The 25,418-nt window shown below is 40.1% G+C and overlaps 1 long non-coding RNA gene across 1 annotated transcript; it reads right to left on the bottom strand.

The window, feature by feature from the left end:
* Positions 1–371: 371 nt before the first annotated feature.
* On the bottom strand, positions 372–22,799 carry LOC139184225 (uncharacterized). The gene is made up of 3 exons (XR_011567795.1): positions 21,224–22,799; positions 13,978–14,068; positions 372–829 (listed from the first exon to the last, which is right to left on the bottom strand). It is a non-coding gene; the product is annotated as an uncharacterized lncRNA (long non-coding RNA).
* Between the last annotated feature and the right edge of the window lie 2,619 nt (positions 22,800–25,418).

Genomic DNA, 25,418 nt, shown 5'->3' with positions numbered 1-25,418 from the left:
CATCAGTGTGAAGAGCCTGCTCCAGTGTTGTAGACATCACAGGGAGATAAATACAATCAGGAAACCAGAGGGACTTTACGAAGAAAAAACAACCTTAGGGCTCAGTGGACATCTGAAGGAAGAATAACACACAGCAAATTTTGCCTACTTGACAAATTTACAGAGTGCATTCTGGGCATGAAACACAGTAGATCACAGTCCATCTCTAGGCTTTCACAAGTCCATTGTACATATCTAACATCTTGTATTTCTCTGTTCAAAAGACTCACCTATAAAAGTCCTACATAAATCCACTTCAATAAAGGATCATTTAATCTAGATGAATATAGGAGTTAATATCTACAAGGCACCTAGAAAAATCTCTAGCACATATTCTTTATATATACAAATATTTGGTAAATTAAAAAATTAAGAATTTATTACATCTATTTCTAAACAAGTCAACATAATTATAAACTCCTTGGAGCTTTTGAAAGATTTTCCTACAGTTTCATCAGATTTCTAGAAACATACTAGACATATAATAAACACTGCTTTCTAACTGATTTATTTCAAATATTTATTGAATACCTGTATAGTTAATCAAAAGTAATTGAACATTTCTGAAATTTATTTTCAGTGCCTATGTTTTATGTGAGCATTCAGTTAAAACAACTTATAAAGAAGCCTTCACAGTTATTTCCTTACTCTTGCAGATGTTCATTATGCATTCTGCATGTCACCTGACAGGCCTCGGCCCTGCATCTAACTCATCCCGGACTGCATGGCATCATACCGTCAGTGCCAGGTAGAAATGGCAGCCTTGATGTGGTCCTTCATAACCTCCGATCTGAGAGGATGAAACAGAATACAAGGATCAGGACACAGTCTCAAAAGAAGTCACACTGTACAATCTAGGGGGCCAGGGTAGGGGTCACTGCTCCTGAGATAGGCAGGGGCAAAGCTCTATACTCTACGAAAGCTAAATTCCTGCATCCCTGTCAGCATTATCTATTATATAGTCTAAAAGAGCCCTCTTATGTGGACTTCCCAGGTGGCTCTAGTGGTAAAGAACCCACCTGCCAAAGCAAAAGATATAAGAGACTCAGGTTCAATCCCTGGGTCAGGAAGATCTTCTACAGGAGGACACTGCAACCCACTCCAGTATACTTTCCTAGAGAATCCTGGTGGGCTATGGCCCATAGGGTCACAAAGAGTTGGACACACCTGAAGCAACTTAGCACATGCACACGTGCACACACACACACATATGGGAGTTAATATCTATAAGATATTAACTTATATCATTGCAGATGGTGACTGCTGCCATGAAATTAAAAGACATTTGCTCCTTGGAAGAAAAGCTGTGACTAACCTAGACAGCATATTAAAAAGCAGAGATATTACTTTATCAACAAAGGTCTGTCTAGTCAAAGCTATGGTTTTTCCAGTAGTCAAGTATGGATGTGAGAGTTGGTCTGTGAAGAAAGCTGAGCACCGAAGAATTGATGCTTTTGAACTGTGGTGTTGGATAAGACTCTTGAGAGTCCCTTGGACTGCAAGGAGATCCAACCAGTCCATCCTGAAGGAAATGAGTCCTGAATATTCATTAGAAGGACTGATGCTGAAGCTGAAACTCCAATACTTTGGCCACCTGATGTGAAGAACTGACTCATTGGAAAAGGCCCTGATGCTGGGAAAGATGAAGGTTGGAGGAGAAGGGGACTACAGAGGATAAGATGGTTGGACGGTATCACTGACACGATGGACATGAGTTTGAGTAGGCTCCGGGAGTTGGTGATGGACAGGGAAGCCTGGCGTGCTGCAGTCCATGGGGTCACAAAGAGTTGGACATGACTGAGTGACAGAACTGAACTGGACTGAACTGAATATCTATAGTAAAAGTAACATGAAGTCGCTCAGTCATGTCCAACTCTTTGTGACCCCATGGACTGTAGCCCACCAGGTTTCTCCTGGAAAATCCCTGGGATTTTCCAGGCAAGAATACTGAAGTGGGTTGCCATTTCCTTCTCCAGGAGATCTTCCCAACTCAGAGATTGAACCTGGGTCTCCCGCTACAATGTGGCAGACGCTTTAAGGCACCTAGAGAAATCTCTAGCACTTATTCTTTATATATACAAATGTATATATATATATAGGTTGAGGTAGACAATGAGTTCCTTACGCTCACATTTTTCACCTTCAATTCTCTACTTACTTGTTTCTTTCAAACATTCTCACTTTTCCCATTTGAATTTCTACTTTTCTTGAGAGCCAAGGTTCAAATTAAAAGAGTCATTTCCCCAATATATACAGTTTGTCATTCATCGGCGTCCACAGGAGCATCAGCTTTGTGTCCAGTTCATCAAATTTTAGCTTCTCTGCTCTCTTTTTCAAATGAGCTGCACTTTCCAAATATCATCTTCCAAGCTTCAGACTTTTCTGGTTCCCTCTGCTCACTGCCATTGGGAGGCTCTCCTTATATGTCTCTTGACATTCAGGGTCAGTTATGTGTTATTACCTTCTTTCAGCAAAACATTTCTAAAGATGGTCAATAAGCCCACACTTTACAACCTCTTCAAATGCCTAGGACATTTCTCTCTCTCCAAAATGTGATAGATATCTATAAAATCTTAGCCCTGAGACTATATAGACATAGATATCTATGTGATTCTCATGGTCTATTTCCACTCAGAGGTCAAAAAAACCCATTCAGTCCAGTACATCCATAATTTGCTTCATAGGTCACATTTCATCAAATCCTAAAAAGAATGCTGCACTAAAATCTAGTCAATCTATTGTCACTCTCTTCAGTCCACTAACAAATCTATTGTACCAAGAACAGCACTCTGCGTGTCCACAGAATCGTTCATTTAGAAACACAACTGCGGACAAGATTATCACCTCCACTCCATCAGTGGCAAGCCAAAGAAATTCAAAAGACTAGAGAGGGGTTAACATTTAAAATTCCTTTCAGAAAAGTGACTTCCTTTATCTCACTGGCCTCAAGGCAACTCTTTTACTCCTCATTCCATACAGAAAAAGATCTCAGAGGAAACACAAATTTTAGACAAGAGAAGAAATGGAAAGACCTCGAAACAAAACAAGACCTCAGAGGTGTTTTTCTGGAGTGTATATTTCCCAGGCTGGTGCTGACATTCCTTCCAATCACTAAAATATAAGGAGATTTGAAGTTTGCTTTTCCTTCTTCTGAACACAATCATCACTTTCATAGTATGCCACAAACTCACAGATTTACCCTCACCCTCCAACAAAAATAAACCCATTCCTGCCATGCACTTCCCAAGGGTACCTACCTACTCTTCCACTCACATTCCCACCAGGTCGCCTTTCGCAGCACTATGCTCTCTAGGCTTAAGGCTGTGAACAAGAAATAGGCAGCCCCTCACTTTCATCACCCTGACTTCCACCAGGATTAAAGATTCCATAATATAACTGAATGGTTCTTAGGTTTGTGGAATGTCCAAACTCTAAAGGTAACTGGAGATTAGACATTCAATAAATGTTGCCCATTACTCCACTAAACTCTAAGCAAGGCCTGAATCTGAATTTTCTCATCGGTGTGTCTCAGCACCCAGCAGAGTATCTGGCACAAAACAGGTACTCAATATCTATTTGCTGAATTAATGAACATATAAATGAGTAAATGAATAAATGAAAGATCACTTATTCCAAATGTCATTTTAAGGATAACAAATGCTATGTAGCCCTAATAGCAGACACTTCATATTTGTTTTCTGTCTTACCTGCAGTCTACTCTAAGTCTTAAATAATATAAAAAATTAATTTAAATGACTTGCCCAGTTTCTCACAGTTCTAATACCAACATTTCAGTGCTCCTAAATTTAACAAAAAAAACATGGTTGGAAAAGCAGCTTCAGTAAAAAGCTGTGAATCTATATGAGCTTATAAGTATAGAATCTATGATCAAAAGTATGTATATTAACAAAATATATGAAAAGTGAATGTGAAAGTGAAAGTCGCTCAGTTGTGTCTGACTCTTTGTGACCCCATGGACTATACAGTCCATGGAATTCTCTAGGCCAGAATACTGGAGTGGGTAGCCTTTCCCTTCTCCAGGGGATCTTCTAACCCAGGGATGGAACCAAGGTCTCCCACATTGCAGGCAGATTCTTTACCAGCTGAAAGGTGTACTATAATTTAATTTAACATAAGCACTAAATTTAGATGGACTTAGCAGCAGCAGCAGCATGATGTTCAAGCACTTGATAATCTCTGAATGCATAATCGATATCATCTTGATATTAATATGAGAATGCTAAGCTGATGACAATTTTGCTGGTTAGCCAGTGTTTGCATATTGATCATTTGTTTCAAACTATCTATGAAAGCAAGATCTCCTTAAGGAAAAATATAAATAATGGGGTAATTAAAACCAAATAAGGTGTTTTTATATCAGTAAGTGAAACATATATCTCTATTTTAAAAGTGAAATATTCAATTATTCAAAGCAGTGAATTCAATGCAGAATTCAATATACTCACTACAGAGAAAAGTGGAGAATTTCAGCAACTATACACCTATTGCAAAAATGGAAATATATTTTACTTATCCCATTAGATATCTCATACAAAACTGAGGGATGGTTTTATTTCACCTAATTGGAGAAATAGTCTCAGTTTTCTCTTGAAAAACTGGTATTTACATGCATGAGTAATCTCTATTCCATAGGAAAACTGAATTTTAGTGCAATTCACTGGTCACCTATTGCTATTGCTAAGTCACTTCAGTTGTGTCCGACTCAGTGTGATCCCATAGACGGCAGCCCACCAGGCTCCCCTGTCCTTGGGATTCTCTAGGCAAGAACACTGGAGTGGGTTGCCATTTCCTTCTCCAATGCATGAAAGTGAAAAGTGAAAGTGAAGTCGCTCAGTCCTGTCCGACCCTCAGCGACCCCATGGACTGCAGCCTTCCAGGCTCCTCCATCCATGGGATTTCCCAGGCAAGAGTACTGGAGTGGGGTGCCATTGCCTTCTCTGGGTCACCTATATGTCACATATATTACAAAATGTATTACTTTTTATAATATTATTAATACTAATTAAAAATAAAAGAGCTTATAAAATGAATATGTTGATCTAGAGAGAGGGAGGAAATACCACTGTTTATTCACCCAAATATTACATATTAAATACCATTTTGTGACTCTATGTACTAACGAATTTGACTAAACACAAAATGTCTTACTCCACTCTTTGCTGACTGTCAAAAAGAAGTCCACCATTTACATCGTAAGAGTTAAGGTTTACTACATTCTGTTGTGAATCAAATACCAACTGATAGAAAAGCAATGAATCATTCATTAGCTTAGTTTTCTCTGAGTGAGGAAGAACGAGATTGCCTGTGTTAATCCATCTACTTAAAAGGGAAATATTTTGAAGATTTTCAAAAGGAGCATTGAATCCCCAAAACAAATACATGCAGATCTGGGAGAATCATTTATAATAAAAGTTTAGGTGTGTCTACATTTTCCTTACTGATAACTGCAACCGATTAATTGGCAAAACTTGTTAGCAGGACAAAACTGGAAATAAATTTACTTATTCTGACAGGTTTTCTACTAGAGATATCAAGGAACAACTGATGTCTCTTGGAAATAACTAAAAACAACACTCTCTTTGGCATCAGTTGTGTTTTATTTGGTTTGATTTTCCCTGGTTTTCCATGGCAAACAGAATTTGCTTAAAGACACCTCTCCTTGCTCTGCCTGCCTATTCTCCATGGGAATCAGAGCTCCCTATCTGATGATATGTCTGCTTTCCTACAGCAAATGCAGTTGATACCCTGCAGCCCATGAGGCATGTTCTCCCAGGGAGGTGAGCTTACTGAATGTGTGAATCATAGAAAGAGAAAATGTTTTCCATTACCAAAAGCAAACACACAAAACCTGAAGGAAAGAAAAACCTTTGGTTCTGAGATTGTAAAAGGTGGTCCAGAGAACATCTACTGCCTTCTAAAGAATATATTATGGAGGATACAATCTTTGTCTAAATGGATATCTCCCAAAGTCTATGCAGCAAAATCCCCCGAAAGTTGTGAGTGTGAGGACACAGGGCAGGGATCTAATTCAGTTTCTATTTTGACATTCAAACAAAGAAATGTGGCTATTTGGGAGAATTCTCCTGACTATAAAGGAACCATCTGGTACTAATTATGATATCCAGCCTTATTTAAAACCATCATTTCATTTGTATTTCAAGTTTCTAATGTAGTTTAGGTTTCCCCTATTCCTACCATACTATAATTTTATATGTATATATATATGAAGCTTTTGCAAAATTGTGTAAGGATTACTTCTAAGAATAGCAGAGAGTTACAAAATTATCCAGGACTGTTTAAAAACTGGAAGTCATTTTCTGTCTTCTTCAGCAGATAATAGTAATAGTTCCAGAACAATTTAGTGGCTTACATCATTGGAGCATTACATCTGGACACCACGAGTGTAGTACACTCCTGTCCCTACAAGTGTGTGAGGTTTTGCATTCAAGAAACATTCCAGATTCAGAATAAGTGAGACCCTGCTTCTCTGGTCTATTGAAAACCCTTGTGAGAGCCATGAGGCCATAAAGAGTTTATAAATCAATTTCCTTCTCTCAAATGGTCAGAGACTGAACCAGATAAAATAAATCCTTTCTCTTGCAGGCTACTGGCTAGACATAGAAGGCTTGGTGGTGACATGCTTCCTTCCAATTCAGCTGTATTTTAAATCTTCCCTTTTTGAGAGAATAGCTTCAAAGAGGCTTCAGAATTCCCTAAAATGCTTTTACTTCTCTTTTTTCTTTTAGTTACAAACTGAAAACTGAATTTAGAAAGGAGGTAACATGAGTTTAGTGGATGATTCTCCTTTAAGTCACAAGGAAAGACAAGACACTTTACTAAAGGAACAGGAAGAGTGTCACCCTCTTTTACTATAGAGTAGTTTCCTCTTCCCACAAAAGAGCTATAGTCAACATGTTGAGAAAAATCTAATGACCATGAGATTTGTGAATAAGTCTTTTGATACTACCCTTCTTTCCTGCTGGCTATTTCTCTACCCCAGAGTCTGGCTGAACCAGGAATAGGAGGAAAAAGAACGACTCGACTACTTGTGTATCTCTGGCAAAAGGTTTAGTGTAGGACAAGGTTCAACCTAATCTCTAAAATAAATTTTTCAAATATTATTGGTACAAACTCAGTCTGTTCCCCATTACTACAGATACCAGGAATTAACTGTAATTTTGCTTCCATTTGATTCCCCGTAGGGACAAAACCACAGTTTTAATGCCAACACATGCACATTCTAACATTACAGTAAACGTTTTTCTGACGCATTTACAGATTCACAAAAAAAAAAAGAGAGAAAGAGAGAGAGAGATAAACTGAAACATTTGGCTAAGGCTTAGTTACTTCTCTGAGAATCAATAATATTTCAGAAAGTGGAACAGTGGAACAATGTAGAAATTACTAAATCCATTCTTTTAAAACCCTCAGGTTAGAGTTTGAATTACTAGAAAAAGAAAGAAATGCAAATTGTTTATTGTTTTCACATGTACAGTAAATTCAGAAAGTTGTACTTCTTTCAAGAACCATATGGGACAGAGAGACTTTCTTTTCATCAGGAGTGGTTTTGCTTATTATGCCAAGAGCTAAAAAGATGTTTTTAATAACCAAAGCCAGTTTGTTATACAATCTGTCTGGATCTTGCTTGTAAGAGAGATGAAGGTCCCTTGGGTAGGAAATAGAGGGCGATGGGGGAGTTGTCTGAGATGATAGAAAAGTTGTGCAAGAAACGCAGTCCAAAGGGAAGTATCTTTAACTCATGGTTGATAGACAAACTGGTTTGCATATTTCATTGAGGAACCATGGGAGGTTACTGAGGCTCCTTTTGTAAATACAACCATGTTCTTTATGAGGAGAATGTGACAATGAATTGAGTGCTGAAAACATGTCCCCTAAATATCCAAGTTTGGTGCAAGTGAAGGATTCACTTCAACCATGGCCTGAGAGGGCCTCAGAGAGAAGATGACTGCTCTTTGAAAATGACGTGAATCAACGGAAGGCCAGAACCCTGCCTCAGAGGCTAGGGGAAAAGCATTCTTAGGAATGAGAGTGATCCTGAGAGGCTCACACAGCTGTGTTTCCCTAAACCTGTGTTTAAAGAGGACACATCAAAAATTAGTGCCAGACCTTTACAAAGTGTTCATGGTTCATGATGAAATAAGAAAATTAAGGAAAATATATTGCATTTTTCATAAAGTTAAATAAAGCCATTGTAAAGGTCAGTTCTTTATTATAAGAGTATATCCTTCCTATAGTTCTCAAGTTAAAATATGCTTCAATATATTACATTGAACCACAGGAAATTGCCAATATTCAACTGTTTTTGACCTACAAAAATGGCAATTTCCTTGGTTTCAAGCTAACATTACATGATGACGACTGGATATAGGAGCTTGTAATGGCTCTATATGGCAAAATACAGACCTGGTAACCATATGTCAGTACCCAGATTTATTTTTGAAATTTTTCTATTCCATAAAATCCACATAACTATAAATTGCTATTAGAGAGCACTCAATTAGCAGGCTTCTAGATTTTGACTATTGTAAAATAAAAGAAAACAATTTTTTTTTAAAGGACAGCTTAAAAAAAAAGACAACTCAGATGTTGAATAGAATATTACAGACACTGAAAGCTAGCTTCACAGGAAGGAGGGGCTGGAATCCCTGAGTCTTAGACATAAGGAGTATCATAAAGACATATGAGACTCTGGGCTACGAGAGATTGTCCAATCCCTGCCCCAGCCTGATCAGGAAAGGAAATTGCTGATTATTGTCATTTATATTTCTCCAGTGGAAGGACGCAGAAGTTGATCCTCCATTGGAAAATAAAGTTAAAAAATCTATTTGGTAACTTGGTTAAAAAAAAAAAAGAGTTCCAGAAAGTAAGGTGTGGTTCCTGCCAATAGTAGAGATTAAGAATAGTAATGCAGTCCTCTGGTTCTTACAAAAGATATCTGTCAAAAAAAAGGGTTCCTTTATTTGACCTTACCAACCACCACTCTAGCACAATTAACTGGCAAACAGTGGACCAAATAGGATTCTCTCTGAATGAGAATTTGAATTTATGGAAGTTGAGATAAAAGGTCCTGAGGAGTGAAGTCTGAACCTGCTATTTTGAAATGGGCACAATGATACAACGTATAAGCAGAGAACTGAAGAGAGAAGAAGTGAAACAAACATACAGAAATGATGAGAGATCTTGAGAAAGAAAGAAGTGGAACAACAGCAAGGCAGAGAAAGTAGCTTGCTTGTCTGCAGACTATACTCTAGTTCCAGGGCCAGTCTCTCAAGACAGCTGGATATTGGGGTCCAGACCCCTTGAGTTACATGAGACTAATTTTACTTTACTTAAGCCAGTGTGGGGGAGTTTCTGAGTCTTACAAACAAAAGATTCCAGTTGAATTGTAAAGTGATCTATTTAGTAGGAGAAGAAACTGGATTACCATCAGAACTCGCCAAGAGTAGTAGCAACCTGACTATGTATTGTTCCTTTTATCTCTTCCATATATGGTTCATCCTTAGCCCTTTCTTTCCTCTTATGTGGCAGGCGTGATAACTCAGCAGTGGATGTAACCTGTAATTTGGAAATGCTTCTAACCTTAATGACAAATCGGTAAACTTTGGCTGCATAGCAAACCACTCCAAGCCATAGTGGCTAAAAACAACCAAGTTTTAGCCACAATTCTGCAGGTGGGCAATTAGGCTGACTTTGGCTTGGCAGTTCTTCAGGTCTCAGCAAGGCTTATAGACATCTGTGGTCAGCTGCTGGGTCAGCTGGGTGCTGGCTAGTCTGGGGTGGCCCTCTGCTCAGATGGCTTCTCTCTCTTCCAGATGGTCTCTCACCCTCAAGCAGGTTCTTCCTCTGTGATTATTTACTTGACAGCTGAGCACTGTTTAGGGAGAACTAGTGGATTCTTAGGTGGAGAACCAACCCAGCATCACTTCTGCTGCATTCCATTGGCCAAAATCAACCATCAAGCTAGGCCAGATTCAAATGCTGGGGAAATACATCATTTCTTAAGGTAAGCAACTGCACAGTTACAGCACAAGGGATGCAGATAAAGAGAAGGCAATAATTATGGCCATTCTGCAAAACATCCACCACAGGGGGCCTTCCACAGGGTCTATTAACAAAAGAGATTTTGCATGGTTCTCAGTCCATCTCTGCTCGAAGACCCTGGAATAAAGGCTATTTTCCATTTCCCTACTGGCTTCCTCCTGTCATATATAGAGTCATAGGACATGGAGGATCAAATTCGAGGCATGGGCTCACAAAGCTAAACTATGGACTTGGATGGTTGCAAGACATGAAGCCTAGAATCTGGAAAGCCAGAGACAGCTGGTTTTAATAGTCTAAGAGAAGATTCTAGCCAAAGATTTGCAAACTCTGTCAGGCGCAGATGGTGCATTATGACATGGCAATTTAAAAGTATCTCTTTTAACTATAAACTTCCAGTTATAAGATTAATAACTGGGGATATAATGTACCTGTTTATTATAATTAGTAATACTATATTATATACTTCAAAGTTGCTAATTGATTGCATCTTAAAAGATTTCACCACAAAAAAAAAAAGATACGGTAATTATGTTACATGACAGAGGTTTAGCTAACACTGTGGTGGTAATAATTTTGCTCTAAGTATATCAAATCAATAGGTTGTACACTTAAAACTTATAAAATATGTCAATTATATATCAATAAAGCTGGGATTAAAAAAGAAAAACAAAGTACAAAAAAAAAGTATCTCTTTGATGTGCTATTTCAACTGACACTACTTGGCTACAAAGATGGAAGATGGCATCTTCCTTAAGAGCCTCTCCCACTCTTGCATGGACTCACAGTCTTTCCAGAGCCACTAACACAAGTTGTACTTATCCAGGCTACCAGTATCAAGGAGACTAGTAACAATGATCTGAGAAACACAGAGCATAAAGCAGCGGAAAATGTCTTACTGTCACATCCAACAGAACCTGAGAGCAAAACAAACTAGACAAGCTAAGAGAACTTTGTCACTTTAGTGAGCTGTGTGCTATGTTTAGTCACTCAGTTGTGTCCCACTCTTTGCAACCCCATGGCTTATAGCCTGCCGGGCTCCTCTGTCCATGGGGATTCTCCAGGCAAGAATATTGGAGTGGGTTGCATGCTCTCCTCCAGGTGATCTTCCCAACCCAGGGATCGAACCCAGGTCTCCTGCATTGCAGGAGGATTCTTTACTGTCTGAGCCACCAGGGGAGCCTGAGAATACTGGAGTGGGTAGCCTATCCTTTCTCCATGGGAACTTCCTGACCAAGGAATTGAACTGGGGTCTCCTGCATTGTTGGTCCTAAATAAAATCCCAAGCCCAAGTTTGTAAGTGAACAACAAAAACCCTTGAAAAGTCATGATTTTCCAGACATAAAACAGGAAATATTAATGGACACCTGGGGATAATCAATAAGGAGCCAGAAAACGCCCTGCATGTAGATTGGCATTTACCTGATATAATTCAAAAGACATCAAATTTCCCAGGATTAGGTGGGGAAAACTAAAAAAAAAAACCAAAAACCTGAAATTTTCACTATTAGAGTAATTCTATGACTTAAGAGTCTGCAAGAAATCACTATAAAAACATAAATGTTTCAAATATATTTTAAAAAAGAAGTCACTGCTTTATTAACAATTTATCATGTTTCTATTAGAGTTGAAATCCTGAGCAAAAGGAAAATAAAAAAGGAAGTCTTGATGAAAAAAGCAGATGGGGGAAAGAAAGAACTCAGTAGGAACTTCGAGTAGACACGGGTTTACATAGGGACACAGAGCACAGAAAGAGTAGAAGGAAGAGTTTTGTGATGACTCTGTGTCCTTCGGTGGTTTGCCTGGAGCCAGTACTGTGGAGAATGATGGAGACTGGCAAGGAGAGGAGGAGTACACAGAAGGGGAGGACACTGCCCAGACACTTGGAATTTCCTTTTGAGTCCAGTTTCACATCAAGATTTCCTATTGTCACAGTGACAAATCACCACAAACTTAGTGGCTTAAAGCAACACAAATTCATTATCTTATAGTTCTGGAGGTCACAAGTCCTAAAATCAAGATGACAACGAGTCCCCAGAATGTCACCATTCTCCAGGCGTGGTCTCACTGGATCAGTACTTACCAGAGGCATGGATTTCTATCCCTCGCCCACAATGCTTCTGCCACTGTCCGTGGACTTATGGAATGTCTTACCATGTTATTTTACAGCACTGCATTTCACAACAAATGAAATGCAGTCAATGGGCCCATCCCCATGGAATTCACTGGTTTTCCCATGATGCCGTCTTGGAGTAGCCAACTTGACAGAACGACAGAATGGCTTTTTGAACACTCAGTTATAGTGCCCGAAGGGTGACAGTACTTTTCAAAGCTGGGGCATTATGGACCAGGAGGTAGTATATAACTTGACAACAAACGTATAGTTCTGTTTCTCCCATTAGCAAAATTCATGAATCTAAGATTCAAGGAATAGAAATAGGATTAACAGCTCTCACTAATACCCCTAGTGATTCACTAACAAAGTGTTTGCTATTCATCCCTGAAACTTTAGGCTCAGCTTATTTGGACTCAATAGTTCCCAAAAGAGGAATGCTTTCAGCAAGAGACAAAACAGTGATTCCACTGAACTGGAAATTGAGATGATCATATAGACACTTTGGGGTCCTTATGTCTTCGAATCAACAGCCAAAAGAAAAAGGTTCCTGGGGGGCAATTTTATCCAGAGGACATTTGGAGACACTTTTGTTGCCATAAATGTCATAACAGGAGGAGAGTGAACTAGCACCTCATGGTTAGAGGTCAAGGATGTTGCTAACCATCATATGATGCACAGCCACTACAACAAAGAATGATCTAGTTCAAGATGCCAAAAATATGGGAATCCTGCATTGCTCAGATGATCCTGGTGAATGACCCTCACTATCAAGGGGAAATTAGGTTGCTACTGCACAATGCGGGTAGAGAGGAACTCTGGGGAGCCCATCGGCATTGCTGTTGTGTGATTGAAATCCGTGGAAAACTAAAACAAGTCAATTCATGCAAGATTACTAATGGTCCAGAAACTTCAGGAATAAATGTTTAGGTTACCTCACCAGGAAGGGAATTCCAATTGCAGAAAAAGGCAGTTATAAACACCAGCTAGACCATGTAACTAACTGCGGAAATGAGAAATATTCCTGCATTTCTTCCTTATTTTGATATGAACATCTGTGTACACACTAAATAACTTTTATGTTCCTTGCTTCTCCCATTTCCTGAGCAACTAACATAAGATATATGGATAGTTGTTAACCTTATATCTCTGTATTAAGGTACAGGGTAACAAAGCAGGAGTTTGAACAACTTAAGAGAAGAATGAACATGATCAAAAACACAAAAGGGAATCAGTATACACTTAGGAGGAAAGAGTTAGCATATTTTCAGTTGTACACAGGATAGTTGTATCAGGTCAGGCAGAAGCAAGACTTTGCTAAAGTACTTATTTTTAAAATAAGCATGTTTTACAGAGATGTAATGGCAACCCACTCCAGTGTTCTTGCCTGGAGAATCCCAGGGACGGGGGAGCCTGGCGGGCTGCCATCTATGGGGTCGCACAGAGTCGGACACGACTGAAGCGACTTAGCAGCAGCAGCAGCAGCACAGAGATGTATATGGGTGCCACGCTGGCAAAGGGCAGATTATGGTGGCTTTGTAAACATCAGTATAGCTCAGCTGAACTGTGTTTCCTAGCATTCACTTCCCTGTGTGTCTGGTTAAGGTGAACCATATCTGAGGAAACTATTTGCAGGAGATTTAGAAAGCGGAAGTGCAGCAGCCACCATATTATATTTAACCTTCAAAAGATAGAGTTGGGTGCATTTATAGCTCAAGCATATTATCATTTATCTGCTGGTTTACCTTGTTGGCACAGGGCAGCACCCAGGCCTGCAGCTGCTCTACCTTTTCCTGGGATCTTCCTTCCACATCTTCCTGGGACATTTGTCTAGCTCTGTAACAAAAGCACTATTTAATAAAGGATGGAGACAGTGAAAACTGACACAGGTCCCAGTTCATTCTCATGATCCTGGCTCCTCTTCATGGATTCTAGCTTGTTCTTGCTTTCCCCCACTTTACATCCATCTTCCCTTCCCAACTGTTTGCAATGTAGACTTCAAGTTTTAGCATCCAACATGAAGACAATAGGCCCAAAGAGTCTATTTAACCACACGCACAGTTGTACATAATGTCAGATCTCTGTAAAAATCCCTCCCCCCACACACATACCACATTTTATATAGGCCCTATCTAGGGCCTACCACATTTTCCACGGCCCTAGAAGGATCTCAAGCATTATGTTCTCATGAAAGTATTTTTTTGAAAAACTTGTAAAAATAAACTGTTTCAAACTCAGTCAACTTAAAATTTTTTCATGTTATTATCTGTTTTCTCTTTATAGATAGATAATCACCTTCATGCCTAATTTAAATTTATAACTTTATATTCATTTCCCCAAAGAGGGTCTTCTAAATAGTGCTTCAAAATCAGCAAAGCCCCTGCAGAGGTCTCCCTGCACTCGAGGTCAGTTCAGAATCAATCTCTCTGAAAACAAATCAGAAAACCTTTTGCAGCTGCAGGATGAAATAGATGGAAACTGCAAACAAATGGAGAAGCCTGGCAAGTCCTGAGTTCTGACCACAAGGCATTTACACATGAAGTAAATTCATTTCAGCTTACATTAAGGAAAATATCACTGTAAGAAGGAGGGTTGTACTGGAAAATCAGGCTCAGTCTTGGAACATGCATATCCTCAACAAGAAGAGGGATGGAACTGAGAGCCTGGGAGCTCCAGAAATGGGAGAAAGACTAATTAAGAGCACAGGAGCGGCAGAAACCAGAGAATGACTAATTTAGAACATTTATCCAAATCTCCACAAGCCAAATCTCCTGGACCCTGGATCCTCCCGAAGAACAGAAACATTCGTAACACAAAAAGAGACTTTCAGATCTCATTGGAATGATTCATTGAAGTAGGAACAAGAATATGCCTTGTTTAAGGAGAATTTGAGACTATGGAGTAGGTTTCTAAATCCAGTGCCTCACATAAATGTGACAACAAACTCTTAAGGCCAGAGATGAGTTCTGCTCAGAATGCCATTGCTTGATATAAATGAACACTTTATCACTGTAATAGGGTTGGAAGTAAAATTTAGCTTCTTAAAAACTGTGACAATGTTCATTTTACAGTTAAGTATTTTATTAAGAACACAAAAAATTTGTTTCATATTTCTAAGGTTTTCTGTGATAAATTTTGAAAAGCTAGTATGCATCTTTTATAGCCTAAATAGACTTTAAAGCATCTTTTAAAAAGAACTACATTCATTTTATATATGTACCAGGCTAGATGGATAAAGGAAAGAGAGAGATGCATCAATAGATGAAGAGCTGTTACTTTAAACTTGACTGTAGTTTGGCCTGGGTAGGTTGAAAAGAAAGAATTCTGAAGAGGGAGAAAGACTCTTTAAGAGCTACATCATATTCCCTAACTTTCGGTAAAAGTCTGTGACATTCATGCCAGTGTCAGACAGCAGCTCCAGGAACTGAGAGCCATGGGAAAAGGTGAGGTCACCAAGGAGGAGTCTGAAAATCAACAGAGGCAAGAAATCAGAACTTGAAGGAACAAGAAGAATATAAGTCACTACTGCTCATGCCACCAATCCACCCTCCTGAGGAACTGTCAGCTATAGAGGAACAGACGTTTCTCCCGTTAAAGCGACTCACACTACATTATAAGGAGAATAAACTAAAGGGTGACTCCAGAGGATTTGGGGACAGGCAGGTGGCCACTCTCAAGGGTATAGGTGTAACAAAATAATAACCGTTACAACAACTAAATTTTACTTACCAACATGTGTCCTATTTTCCCCGCATAAAATATCAGAATGTCCAAACTGCATTTTAAGTTCCATTTATTTGGAACTTGAAGTTTTACTCGAGTATCATTTGGTCCTTATAAAATGCTGTTGATCTCATTGCAGTAACTGAAACCATCATATAGCAAACATTACAAGTTCTATCATAAAAAGAGAAATTTGAAATAAAGACAGATTGTCCCAAAGAGCTACAGAAAAACTGGATCTGTTCATTTCATTACCTTCTGACTCTTAAGGTATGAGGGCATGAAAAGCAAGAGCAGGGACAGAGTCAGAAGGGACAACTCTTCAGTATTCTCCCTGGAAGGTTGCGTTCCTTCTCTGTGTCTCCACTGAGGAAGGGCAAGTAGCTTCTCCAATTGGTTTCCCAGAAGAAAATCTATAACATTGAGGAACTTGATACAGTTTTCTCACCTCTCTGGAGTATACCTTTTTAACCTTTCTCTATAGTCTGGCTCCTTACTTCCAGTCCAGGCACTCCTAGCTGCAGAGGCATTCGACTTGACAGGATGCCCATACAACTCGTTGGTGATGGTTGTTTGTAAATGGATGTTCATTTGCATAAATTGGAGAACAGTCAAGGGCTGTACTACAATAATACCACTCTCACACTCCAATATGCCTTTTTAATGAGAAAGCCTCAGTTTGTTACCTGGGAACTGTCTGTAGCCTGTAACTATCTATTTCACCTACCAAAGGACCTTTATGCAGCAGGGATCTCAAACAATCACTAGGCTGTAGGGTCCTGAAAAATGGGGCACAGAGTAACAACATGTGGGCACGTCTACGGGAGAGTGTTACACGTGTGAACATCATCGTTCATAAAGTCACAATGGGCAAAAAATATCCACCACAACCTCAGAAATGCTGACTTATCCTACAACATACTCAAGTTTCTTCTATCTGATTAAAATATCTGTTTTAAATTCTTTCTGAGAAACTATTAGCTATAAAAAAATTGCAACAAATAAATTTTAATTTTTCTAAATCTCTGTATAAGTCTAATTCCCAACAGGAAGTAGGCACCCTCAAAATAGCATAATTTAAGGAGAGTTTATTCACAAAGGGACCATGGGACCATTTACACAGATCCCAGTAGTGTAAAAGGAAGATCCCCTGGAGAAGGGAAAGGCTACCTACTCCAATATTCTGGCTGGAGAATCCCATGTCCATGGGGTTGTAAAGAGTCAGACACGACTGAGCAACTTTCACTTTCAGTAGCATATAGGAGATCCATAAGACAGAGTGCAGTAACCTGGAGCTACGATCAATAGCATTGATACCATCATGGAGTCCAAAGGGACAAGGGAATAAGAAATGACTAAAAGCCAGGAGAAGGCAATGGCACCCCACTCCAGTACTCTTGCCTGGAAAATCCCATGGATGGAGGAGCCTGGTAGGCTGCAGTCCATGGGGTCGCTAAGAGTCAGACATGACTGAGTGACTTCACTTTCACTTTCCACTTTCATGCATTGGAGAAGGAAATGGCAACCCACTCCAATATTCTTGCCTGGAGAATCCCAGGGACAGAGGAGCCTACTGGGCTGCCATCTATGGGGTCGAACAGAGTTGGACACGACTGAAGTGACTTAGCAGCTTAGCAGCAAAAGCCAGGAGTCATGTGCAGGAGGCTAGGTTAAGAGAAGCAGTGATCTTTAGAGAAGGGATACAACCAGCCCAAGTTATTCCCTCCAGGAGAAAACTGGGGCAATAAACACCATGACCTATTTCTGGTCCCTCTTTTCCATAAAGTATGATATTCATCAATGACCTCCTATTGACCAAATCCAGGGAAAAAATACTTATATTCTTTTCTTCATCTTTCTCCAGAATTTGGCATAACTGACTACTTCCTTCATCCTGAAAGACTTTTTGCTTTGATTTCTAAGACAATATTCTTTTCTTGGTTTATCTTCTTCCTTTTCTGATTCCTCCTAGGAGATCCTTTAACAGAGTTCTCCTTCTCATCCTACTCCATAAATAATGGTATTCCCTAGAGATCTATTATCAAACTATCCTTTTTCCTTGGCTGATCTCATTCATTTCTCCATCACCACTACCACCTTGTTTACACAAGTGACCATTATTGCTTGTCTTAGTTTGGGTTTCCTGAGAAGCAAATCCTGAGACAAGGATTTGAATGCGAGTAGTTTATTTTGGAGGTGATGCCAGGAAACATCGTTAGGGGAGCATAGAAGCAAGACAGTCAAGAAACAAAAGTAGGAAAAAGTAGGAAGTCAAGAAATATCTGGAGTAACAGGCAAATTTGGCCATGAAGTACAGAATGAAGCAGGGCAAAGGTTAATAGAGTTCTGCCAAGAGAATACACTGGTCATAGCAAACACCCTCTTCCAACAACACAAGAGAAGACTCCACATGGACATCACCAGATGGTCAACACCAAAATCAGATTGATTGTATTCTTTGCAGCCAAAGATGGAGAAACTCTATACAGTCAGCAAAAATAAGACTGGGAGCTGACTGTGGCTCAGATCATGAACTCCTTATTGCCAAATTCAGACTTAAATTGAAGAAAGTAGGGGAAACCACTAGACCATTCAGGTATGACCTAAATCAAATTCCTAACAATTATACAGTGGAAGTGAGAAATAGATTTAAGGGACTAGATCTGATAGACAGAGTGCCTGATGAACTATGGTCAGAGGTTCATGACATTGTACAGGAGACAGGGAGCAAGACCATCCCCAAGAAAAAGAAATGCAAAAAAGCAAAATGGCTGTCTGAGGAGGCTTTACAAATAGCTGTGAAAAGAAGAGAAGAGAAAAGCAAAGGAGAAAAAGAAAGTCATACCCATTTTAATGCAGAGTTCCAAAGAATAGCAAGGAGAGTAAGAAAGCCTTCCTCAGTCATCACTGCAAAGAAATAGAGGAAAACAATAGAATGGGAAAGACTAGAGGTCTCTTCAAGAAAATTAGAGATACCAAGGGAATATTTCATGCAAAGATGAGCTCGATAAAGGACAGAAATGGTATGGACCTAACAGAAGCAGAAGATATTAAGAAGAGGTGGCAAGAATACACAGAAGAACTGTACAGAAAAGATCTTCACAACCCAGATAATCATGATGGGGTGATCACTCACCTAGAGTCAGTCATCGGAATGTGACGTTAAGTGGGCCTTAGGAAGCATCATTACAAACAAGGCTAGTGGAGGTGATGGAATTCCAGTTGAGCTATTTCAAAACCTAAAAGATGATGCTGTGAAAGTGCTGCACTCAATATGCCAGCAAATTTGGAAAACCCAGCAGTGGCCACAGGATGGGAAAAGGTCAGTTTTCATTTCAATCCGAAAGAAAGGCAATGCCAAAGAATGCTCAAACTACCGCACAATTGTACTCATTTCACATGCTAGTAAAGTAATGCTCAAAATTCTCCAAGCCAGGCTTCAGCGATACATGAACTGTGAACTTCCAGATGTTCAAGCTGGTTTTAGAAAAGAAGGCAGAAGAACCAAAAATTAAATTGCCACATCCGCTGGATCATCAAAAAGGCAAGACAGTTCCAGAAAAACATCTATTTCTGCTTTATTGACTATGCCAAAGCTTTTGACTGTGTGGATCACAATAAACTGTGGAAAATTCTGAAAGAGATGGGAATACCAGACCACCTGAAACTGCCTCTTGAGAAATCTGTATGCAGGTCAGGAAGCAACAGTTAGAACTGGACATGGAACAACAGACTGGTCCCAAATAGGAAAAGGAGTACATCAAGGCTGTATATTGTCATCATGCTTAATTAACTTTTATGTAGAGTACATCATGAGAAATGATGGATAAAGCACAAGCTGGAATCAAGATTTCTGGGAGAAAATATCAATAACCTCAGATATACAGATGACACCACCCTTATGGCAGAAAGTGAAGAAGAACTAAAGAGCCTCTTGATGAAAGTGAAAGAGGAGAGTGAAAAGTTGGCTTAAAGCTCAACATTCAGAAAACGAAGATCATGGCATCCGGTCCCATCACTTCATGGCAAATAGCTGGGGAAACTAGCTGGGGAAACAGTGGAAACAGTGTCAGACTTTATTTTGGGGGGCTCCAAAGTCACTGCAGATGGTGACCGCAGCCATGAAATTAAAAGACGCTACTTTTTGAAAGGAAAGTTATGACCAACCTAGACAGCATATTCAAAAGCAGAGATATTACTTTGCCAACAAAGGTCCGTCTAGTCAAGGCTATGGTTTTTCCAGTAGTCATATATAGATGTGAGAGTTGGACTATAAAGAAAGCTGAGCGCTGAAGAATTGATGCTTTTGAACTGTGGTGTTGGAGAAGACTCTTGTGAGTCCCTTGGACTGCAAGGAGATCCAACCAGTCCATCCTAAAGGAGATCAGTCCTGGGTGTTCATTGGAAGGACTGATGTTGAAGCTGAAACTCCAATACTTTGGCCTCCTGATGCAAAGAGGTGATTCATTTGAAAAGATCCTGATGCTGGGAAAAATTGAAGGCAGGAGGAGAAGGGGATGATAGAGGATGAGATGGTTGGATGGCATCACCGACTCAATGGACATGAGTTTGGGTAAACTCCAGGAGTTGGTGATGGACAGGGAGGCCTGGCATGCTGCAGTCTATGGGGTCACAAAGAGTCAAACATGACTGAGCGACTGAACTGAACTGAAGTAAGGCAGGGCAAAGAAGGGAGTTAATAAAGTGAACTTTATCAAGCAAAGATACTCCAACAGACAAAAGAGCATAGTCCTACTGAGGAGATCCAAGTAATGGTACAAAATACATTGTAGAATTATTCCAAACAAGGGGTAAATGAGCTGGGATAACTATACACAACTCCTGAGAGTCACTGCATGAAGGCTATTCCCAGGGGGCATTATATCCTCAGCACTTCCAACCTCCCATGAACACAGGCAGAGCAGACTCTGAGGGTACTTACTGCCAATGGAGAGATGAGACAAGGTGCACAGAAATGGTAAGGTGTAAAGGTGGACACTGACAGCATCTGTTAAATTTACAAGTTTCTGTTTCTAGTTTGCCCCACATTCATGCATCCACCCACCTACTTGGACCTCTACTACAGGATGGCTTTCAGGAACCTCCCATTTTTCACTCCCACTCCTACCCTTACCTGTTTTTCCTTGATTACAGAGATCACCTTCCACCAGCACCCAGAATAAGTTATCTACCGGTCAATTGTGAGTTGCCAACCAGGCTAGGCTGTGTTTCTGCAGCACTAACAATCACAGGACAATAATCACATACCTGTGTGTGCCAGTCACTCAGTTGTGTGCAAATCTTTGCTACCCCATGGACTCTAGCCCTCCAGGCTCCTCTGTCCATGGGATTCTCCAGGCAAGAATACTGAGTAGGTTGCCAGTTCCTTCTCCAATCATATACCTACTGGGTTAATAAAAAAGTATCCAGGGGAATAGTGTCAGTTCTTTATCTAAAAGTCAGAACATACCAGAAGTGATACAAAAAAGTCAGATACTGGATAAAGCATAAAAGTGCTCAAACATTAGATATTAAAACTAAAGATCATCTTTTAGGAGGTCTCTTCTTCAGTCAAGAGTTCTCTTCTTAAGTCATTAACAGACAGCTCCATGAACCCACCATGATGGCTCAAGTAAGGTCTTCTTACACCAGAACTAGCTCGTTTAGTGTTATTATTATTCAGATAAATAAGTATTTCAGTGGACTGTCTAGCTGCATCTGCCATAGAACACTTTACCATTAATAAACATAATATAATCTGACTAACACTCCTGGGCTTAGCCCCTTAAGGCTGCTGTGCTGCTATTTGACCCCTCCTACCCCAGGATCCCAGCACTCCTTTGAGACTAAGGATTCCAGTTCAAGGATAGCATCTCTTACTTCACCCATAGCCTAGAGGACAGTTGCTGGAACACTTTTCAAAATTCTGACACTATGTTCCCATTGTATTTCTCAGTGCTATGGCAAAAGGAGTATCCTCCTCCTGTCCTTTGCAGAGGAAAACAGTTATGAGCATGGAGAACAGATTATACATGACAAATCCATTCCTATATCCCAATTTTCTAAGTTTAACTTTTTTTTTCCTCTATAGCATACCAAGAAATTTCTGGCCTATTTCATTGTATCTGATGCTGTTGAATTCAGATTATAATCAACCAACTGAGAAAGCTGTTAGAAATACTCTCAGCTGCTCAGTCAGCACAATCCAAAATCTGGTAAGAGAACCTATCTCAAAAGACTCAGCCTGGTCTAAAATTATATACCTCACTCTGAGCTAGTGCCTCCAGAACCCATTCGCACATATATTCCCTAAGTCTTATTCTGTATAAATTAGTAAATCTTGCAATTTTACTCTCCCATATTTGACTTTGCTATTGGTCCCCTGGGATATGCTAGAACACAACACTAGTTGTCTAGAAGCATTGAGGAAAATGGGCAGGGTAACTGTCTCTGGTAAGGTTATCAGAGGACCTTCAAGCAAGGCAAGGATAGTTTCATCTCAGAGAGGATGTTTCTGCTGCCAAGAAAAACTTAATGGAGTTTGGGAATTTTATATTCTTTAAGTTGTCTAAATTCTCCCAACAGTTACCATTTTGATTTCAATTTTCTATTTTGAAATAAATGTTCTCATGAGACCTGGCAAGGCTATGAATTCCACTTGCAAGGAAGTTTACCAATTTGCAGGATCAGACCTGTGTCTGATTTTCAACTACATCAGCCTTTTGATTGGAGAAGGAAATGGCAACCCACTCCAGTGTTCTTGCCTGGAGAATCCCAGGGACGGGGGAGCCTGGTAGGCTGCTATCTATGGTGTCGCACAAAGTCAGACATGACTGAAGTGACTTAGCAGTATCAGCAGCAGGAAGGAAGGGTGGAGAAGACAATGGCACTCCACTCCAGTACTCTTGCCTGGAAAATCCCATGGGCGGAGGAGCCTGGTAGGCTGCGGTCCATGGGGTCGCTAAGAGTCGGACACGACTGAGCGACTTCACTTTCACTTTCAAGAGATCCTTGCAGATCAGTTATATAGACACTCCCTGGATTTTATACCATGCCTTGAGCTGTGAATTTACAATCTTGAGCTATCATTTTCTTTCTGTAAGCCCTGCAACACAGCCAGAAAGAGCTAGCCTACCTTTCACGGTGATCACCATGCCTAAGGTGAACGTGAAGTCGCTCAGTCATGTCCAACTCTCTGCGACCCCGTGGACTGTAGCCTACCAGGCTTCTCCAGTCCATGGGATTCTCCAGGCAAGATTACAGGAGTGGTTTATCATTTCCTTCTCCAGGGGATCTTCCCGACCCAGGGATCGAACCCAGGTCTCCCGCATTGGAGGCAGACGCTTTAACCTCTGAGCCACCAGACCATGCCTAAGGTAACTATATATATATACATACACCCTAGTTTGCCTGGAGTGATCCCGTTTATATCTGTTATCTTAGAATGGTTAATGACATTCATTTTCACTTTCAAAAGTGTCCCAGCTTGAACAATAAATTATGTTGACCCTTCATGTATCTACAGTCCCTCACAGCAGCTGTTTCTACCACCAACGGACACTCAAGGCAACCATAATTAATTTTTTATGGAATGGTATGGCGATCAGTTTCCCATCCTCTAATGCTAACAAATCCCACCCTGATTTAAAGCTAAAGAGAGTCAGATAATCAATCGTAGATTCCTGTTTTCTTGAAGGTGTGTTCCCTGCAATCACCTTTGTTACAAGTAAGTACATAAATCAAGACTCCTTGTTGCAGACTAAAGAATCTATCCAGCTATTAAAACAGAAAGAATGCAGATCAACCATGCTTCAATTAAAAAACAATTAGTAATTCACTACAGACTAGTAGGAACTTACAGAGTTCTGAGAGGGCTGCAACCAAATCTACATTCACAACCAAGAATAACGCAACCAAAAGAAATGTCCAGGAGAAGGAAATGGCAACCCACTCCAGTGTTCTTGCCTGGAGAATCCCAGGGACGGGGGAGCCTGGTGGGCTGCCGTCTATGGGGTTGCACAGAGTCGGACACAACTGAAGCAACTTAGCAGCAGCAGCAGCATGAGTAAGTGCCTACTTCAATTGTGAATTAATGATGGCTTAAAATATTACATTTTTGCAAATAAAACTCAACACTGAGAGCTGCTCAAGAGCAGGAATACCTTGTTTTATTCTTGGGATCCCCAGTTCTTAGTATGGCTTCTGATTTAGAGCAAGTGGAGGTTAATAAATGTATAAATGGAAAAAAAAAAAAAAAAAAGAAATGTCCAACAAGAGACCGTTTTATCAATCCCACAGTCATTATCATTTACACTTGGCATCAAAGGTGACTCTAGACTATAGACCCATCACCCCAGACCACAGCTGCCCAAAGGATCCAATGTCTCTGTGCATCACTCCCTACCCCACATTGTTCTCAGATGCTTTTTAATTTTTGGACAGGGTGTCTTAGTAGAACCTAGTTCATGTGTGAAACCCTAGCTAAGGAAATGCAACGTAGCTTTCACACAGAAAGCATATTAGAAACGCTTCGGTAAGGATGCAGAGTGAGCCATTCTTCAGTATAACAAGAACTGAAAAGCATTATGGGGAAATCCATGAGGAATAAAATGATTATAAGATTAGTGGTGGTTCCAGAATTTCTATTAGAAAAGAGTTTGGGGGAAACTCTCTCATGGGAAGGGGGCTTGGAGCTGTGTTTGCATAGCGCACATTGGTTTCACTTAGCTTAGTTGTTTATTTCAAGCGGTACCTAGGAGAGCTAATGGAAGTCTAAATCAGACAAAGGAGGCAAGCCCTGGCACCAGAATTAAATAAGAAAGGTAAGATCCTGCCAAGATTATTATTGGTCCTTCAGAGACTGAACTGGGCTGCCTCTGAAGAGCAGAGCAAATGTCAAGGATGCCCTTGAATAAAGTATTCCACCATATTGACAGGAGTCTTCCCTAAACAGTTCTGTGAAAGAGGGAGAAAAAAAAAAAAGGACTACTTTTTAAAACAAAATTGGGATATAACTTCTGAAAAATGCAAACTATGTTAAAAAATGTTAAATTCTGAACTTCCAGATAACCTTATATTTATCATTTATATATTTATCACATCCAAACTGGCACAGGCAAGGAGGACCAAGTGTGTTTTCCCTTCTCTATATTGCATCATTCTCTTTTATGGCGGGGGGGGGGGGGCGTGGGGGGTGGTGGTTTAGTCACTAAGCTGTGTCCGACTCTTGCTAACCCATGGATTATAGCCCACCAGGTTCCTCTGTCCTCGGGATTTCCCAGGCAAGAATACTGGAGTGGGCTGCCATTTCCTTCTCCATTTTTGGGGGGGAGGTGTCCCTAATTTGAAATATTCTTCTACTGTCAAAGCACCTTGGGGCAGCAATCATATTTATCTCTGTGAGATTAAGATGCCTTTTTCATTGCTCCAAGTCTATCTAAGAAAGACAGTGGACGCTCCAAAA

The sequence above is a fragment of the Bos indicus genome, chromosome 7 (assembly GCF_029378745.1).
Source record: "Bos indicus isolate NIAB-ARS_2022 breed Sahiwal x Tharparkar chromosome 7, NIAB-ARS_B.indTharparkar_mat_pri_1.0, whole genome shotgun sequence".
NCBI classification, from domain to species: domain Eukaryota; kingdom Metazoa; phylum Chordata; class Mammalia; order Artiodactyla; family Bovidae; genus Bos; species Bos indicus.
This window is presented reverse-complemented; position numbering and strand designations above follow the sequence as displayed.